We start from the raw sequence: 5,274 nt of genomic DNA on the forward strand, positions 1-5,274 counted from the left end.
ATGCCACAGTACTGAACTCTGTTTATATTAAAACAGGGAGGATTGGGGTGCCTGGGTGGCTCAGTGGGTTAAAGCCTCTGCTTTTGGCTCAGGTCATGGTCTCAGGGTCCTGGGATCGAGCACCACATCGGGCTCTCTGCTCGGCAGGGAGTCTGCTTCCTTTTCTCTCTGCCCGCCTCTCTGCCTGCTTGTGATTTCTTTCTGTCAAATAAATAAATAAAATCTTTAAAAACAAAAACAAAAACAAAAAAACAGGGAGGACTGCTTGTTCCCTAAATCCTTTTCAGGCCTTGAGGAGGGTGACTTTTAGCATCAACATGACTTGGGCTCCCTCACCAGCCCATATTAGACTGATGACCTCAGACAAATTACTGAAACCATTGGGAGCCTCAGCTGCAAAGTCAGGTTGATTAAACCTTATTCTACATGTTTGTAGGAAGGTTCATCCAGTAATGTATATAAGCATCTAGGTGGTTAGTAGGCATTCAGGAAATGTCAGTGCTTTTCTTCCATGTGGACGTTCTTTTAAAAATCCTGCAGTGCCCTATACTCTTTATAAGTATACTAATTCAATTTTGTTTGACCATCTGTTAAAGTCAAATTTGTGTGTCTTTGGGTTTGGGGCGACTTGGGAGAATAGCATTCTGAAATCCATTAATATTTCATTGGAGCTGTGGAGCAACAGCTGTATAACTTGCTTGGTGGGTACTAATTGCAATGAATAATCCATGAACTCTTTTGAAATGTAATTCTTCAAAATGGGTATTATAATTAAATTCCAGCCAATCCAAGAGCACTTTAAAACGTGTTTAAAAATTTCCCAAGCCAATTAGAAAACTGGTTGGTCCAACTGTCAAGTGTAGAGTAATATGCTAATTTATGCAGAGACTACTGTTCCAGGAAGGCCTTGGCTGAATGTGAAGCACATTTTCTGAGAAAACACCTCGATGATACTATGTGATACTAAATCACTGAATATATTTTTAAGGCATGTCCAAATACAAAGCATACATTGTGAACGACAGAGCAGCAGTTACTAGAGCAAGATATGGTTTGTTTTTTAAAAAGATTTTCTATCTTGAGTATGACAACATTGTATGCCAACACTGACATTTTTATCTTGGGCAACCCAGCATAGTTACAGTATCCTTATAAAGCAAGCAAGGTGTACTACTACTGTGTTTAATTCTAAGGGGATATAGAAACTAAACAATTTCACTTGAATTTAAATCTAGGGATTACTTGATTTAAAACTCACCAATTATCTCGGGGATATAGGTCTGAACATTCTGTTTATCAGCAGGACCCCCACTGCTATATGTATTACAAACTAGTTTAAAATAATTTTAGAAAATTTTTGGAGCTTACGTATGTAGTTTTTAAAAATCTAAGTCATATTCCTAACAATTCACCTTTTACCTGCCCTTGATGTTTATTTAAAAGATAACAAGACCCCCACTATATTTTCCTTGGCATTTACAGGAAAAGTAAATACAATTAACCTAGACACAAAGACACCCCCTCCCAATCTACCCTATCATAATTAGCGTTTACATAAACACTTTGAGGGCTGGATGATTTATGGAGAGGTCTCAACAATTTGAGATTTGTGATTCAGAATGGGTAGTAACTATATACTTGCACCAAAGAGTTTTATAAGATTGGGTAGCTCCGTTTTTAAGACTGGGGATCATGTAATGAAAATTCCACAAATTTGGAATATTGGTGGTGATAAAGGATATCCAGTAAAGAGAAGGCAATAGGAATTGGATGTTTCCAGTGACTTAATCAGCTCCTCACCTTCATCTTGGCCGCTAAAGTTCTGTTTTCTTTTCTTTTCTTTTTAATGCTGACTTACAGATTTCAGATAAGGTTTCACGATTCTGGAATGAAAAGAGAGGGTGTTGCAAAGGAAAGCCTAGTACATTTAAAAGTTAGAATGAATCAGTTATTTGCCAAATAACTAAGTAAAAGTGGTGTTTTACTTTTTTCAAAAGCATATGCAAATAAGGTATTTACTGATTCTTATCAGAGTTCTAAACAAATATTTTGCTTTTTGTTTTTAACCTCCCGGCGCCCCCCATCCCCCGTAGAGCTAAAACTGGAGAGAGAGAGTTATGGGGTGTGTGTGTGTGTGTGTGTGTGTGTATGTGTGCAGGGCGCCTGCAGAGAATAGCACGCATCTTGTAGATCTTTAAAAAAAAAAAAAAAAAAAAAAGCCAAATAAACCTGTTTCTTGAATAAACCAATACATTTCTGAAGTTAAAAAGAATCCCGAAGGAAACAGGAATTGACAGCTTGGGAGCTTGATTAAAAAAAAAAAAAATTTTTTTTTTAATTAAAAAAACCCTAATCTCCACATTTTTTGCTAGGCGAGAACCGAAGTTTGGAGGTAGACGAGCAGGCGAGCGGTTTGCCCGGGCGCAGAGCATGAAGGCCGGGCGGGCGCGGGGAGCGGGCGCCCGCCGCCCGGCGCGGGGGTGAGCGAGAGAGAGAGCGGAGCGCGTGTGGCCGGCGCCGCTCGGCCGGGAGCTCCCGCGCCCGCGCCCCGCGCCCCGCGCCCGCCGCCGCCGCCGCCGCCGCCGCCGCCCCTGGTGCGATGGCGCAGAAACCCCGTTGACAAGGCACTGCTTTTTCATGACGGTGAGTTTCCCTTTGAGTGTATTATAATTTTGTGATAAAAATTTCAAGGAGAAAAAAAAAACACACACAACCTCCTTCCTCTGCCTCTTTCCTTCGGGGAGGGGAAAAGCGAGGGAGGGGGGGGCTGGAGATCTATCTCCAGACAGACAGAAAAGAAAGAGGAGCAAATTAAACACCGAGTTGCCAAAACCAGGATATTAGGTTTCAGCCCAGAGAGCTATTGGCTAAGGCTGTGTTTTTTTTTGGGGGGGGTGGGTTTGTGGGTGGGTGATGGTGGTGGTGGGTGGATGTTTAATGGACACGGAGAAAAGGGGAATCGAGTGTTTATGCCTTTCCCAGCGCCGCCCGGGCCCCGGGAAGACCAAGTTCAGTGTCTCGGGCGGGGGCGCGGGCGGGCAGGGGGCGGCGGGGCCGGGCTGGGGGCGCCTCGGCGGGGTGGGGGCCTCGGCGCCTTTTTTTTTTTTTTTTTTTCCTTTTCCGCGGATGCAAATTTCTGGAGCGGGGAGAGGGAGAGCCTGGGAAGGGGGGTGGCGTGGCGGTTGGTGGTGGGGAGGAGAGGGGAGGGAAGCCTTTTAATGACTCATTGATTGAGCCGGTTTAAAATTAGTTGTGTGCGCGAGTGTGAGTGTGTTTTCCGCCCCCCGGAGCCGCCGGGAGCCGGGAAGGAGGGAGCGGGGCTCGGCAAGGGGAGGACGGCGCGGCGAGGCCGCGAGCAGGGGGCAGGGAGGGCCAGGAGTGACGGCGGGCGAGGAAGAAAAATAAGCTTTTCCAATCTCCTCCCCTCGGTTTTCCCCCCCTCATTTCTTTTCTCTCTCGGCAGCTTTTGGGTGTGAATCGCATTTTCTTTCTTCTCGGCAAAATGGACCCCGCGTCTCGGGAGGGGGAGGGGAGAGGGTGGGGAGAGAGGCGGCGGCTGGGACCGGCTTTCTTCTTCATCCCGGCTTCCTTCTTCCCGCCGCTCGTGCGGGCGGCCGCGGCGAGAGCTCGGAGCCGGCCGCGCGTCCCAGGCGGGGCCCGGTGCGGCCCGGTGACCGGCGCGCGCCCGCCGCGGACGGGCCCTTCCCCGTCGCCTCGCCGCCTGGCCCCGAAGCTCCGCCGAGGACCCGCGGCCGGGCCGGACGAGCCCCCGCGCCGCGCCGAGGACCCGAGGCCCAGCCAGGGGCCTCTTGCCGGGCCCGCGTGGCCGGGCCGAAGAGACGAGAGGCCGTGGCGACACTGTTTTGGCAGAGAGCGCGCGGGCCCGACGCGGTTCGCGCCCCCCGAGTCGCCCCGAATGTGGGATCTTTGGGGGGGTGCGGCTGGAAGGCGCTAAGATGGCGCTGGGCCTGGCCCTTCGCCAGGGCTGGTGGCGCAGTTGCTCCGCGGGCGCCATCTTCCCTGGCGGCTCGGGCGGCGCCCTTCGTGGACGCTTTGCCGGCCGAGGCGTGGGGAGGTCGGGGGCAACGGGGAGCTTCGCTCGGGGTGTGGGAGTGTGTAAATGGGGCCGAGGCCGCGTAGCCTTGGTCTTCCTCAGGCCCCCAGACCCAAAAGGCGAGGCGGCCGGGTCCGGCGCCGTCTGGAGCCTTAGCGCTTGTGTTTGAGGAAAAAGGGGGCCGGGGGTCGGGCCTTGCAGCTGGTGGGTTCCCCCTTTGAGCCCGCGTCCCTCTCTGGTCAAAATTGGAGGGGGGGTGTTCTCGTCCTCTTTCCTAGGACTTGAAATTGGACGGCTTTGTCTTCCCAGACCTGGCAGGGGGCAGGGCACGGAGGCTTTCTTTTCATCCTCTTCCAGTTAGTTTTCAAGAGTGAAGTCAAACCAGGTCATAAAATTGCAAGTCGAGGACAGTGTCTGCCTTCTGGTGACACGGTTCTCTATAGGCACCCTACCTTAGTTTTCTTTCTTTAGTTGCATTATTATAAAACAGCCCTGGGAGACATTGATCTAATCAAACTGTGGGAAGGTTATGGGTTCCAGTGATTTGAAACATCTTGTTGGCTTTCATCCTAATTATTCCAAATGATAGCGACTTAGAACAGTTCGTTAGCACTCTGATCGGAAAAATTAAACTCGCTTTGAAACTCACTTTCCCCCTTTTCCTTTCTAAAAAAAAACCCCTGCAGTTTGTGTCTGTTCTTTCCCATGAGTATAATAAGGCTTTTCAGTTCCCTGACACCCTAAGTGTTTCCTTAAAACCACCCATACAAGTATTTATCTGTTCTTAGAGCTGTATGAAGAGATGTGTGTGGGTTTTAACTGTTTGCAGTTGTTACTGAAAAGATTATTGGGAGGAGGAAACAAGTCCCTAAAACTGATCTCTTTAGGAGTCTACAGAGATGGAAAGTAAGTAGTTAACTTCTATTGGGTGAAAGTAACATAGTGGCACCAGTAGGTGTGTCCTTGCACATATAAACACAATGTATATAGTGGCTGTTTTAGGCATGGTAATAAGACCTACCGTGTTTAGAACGCTGCTGCAAGATTGTGCCTGGTGCATTATTTAACTCCTATTTATAGCAGTCCTGCAGTACTGGTTTTATTATGTTTATACTAGAGAAGGAACTAGTGTTCACCCAGATACACAAATTGTTCTAGGTCTTGCCATTTTATTTTTTATTTATTTTTTTAAAAAAGATTTTATTTATTTATTTGACAGA

The 5,274-nt window shown here is 48.4% G+C and overlaps 1 pseudogene; it reads left to right on the top strand.

Moving 5' to 3' along the window:
• The first annotated feature begins 3,425 nt into the window (after positions 1–3,425).
• On the top strand, positions 3,426–4,140 carry LOC122901068 (annotated as a pseudogene).
• The last annotated feature ends 1,134 nt before the right edge of the window (positions 4,141–5,274 follow it).

This window comes from Neovison vison, chromosome 1 (genome assembly GCF_020171115.1).
Source record: "Neovison vison isolate M4711 chromosome 1, ASM_NN_V1, whole genome shotgun sequence".
Classification (NCBI taxonomy): Eukaryota; Metazoa; Chordata; class Mammalia; order Carnivora; family Mustelidae; genus Neogale; species Neogale vison.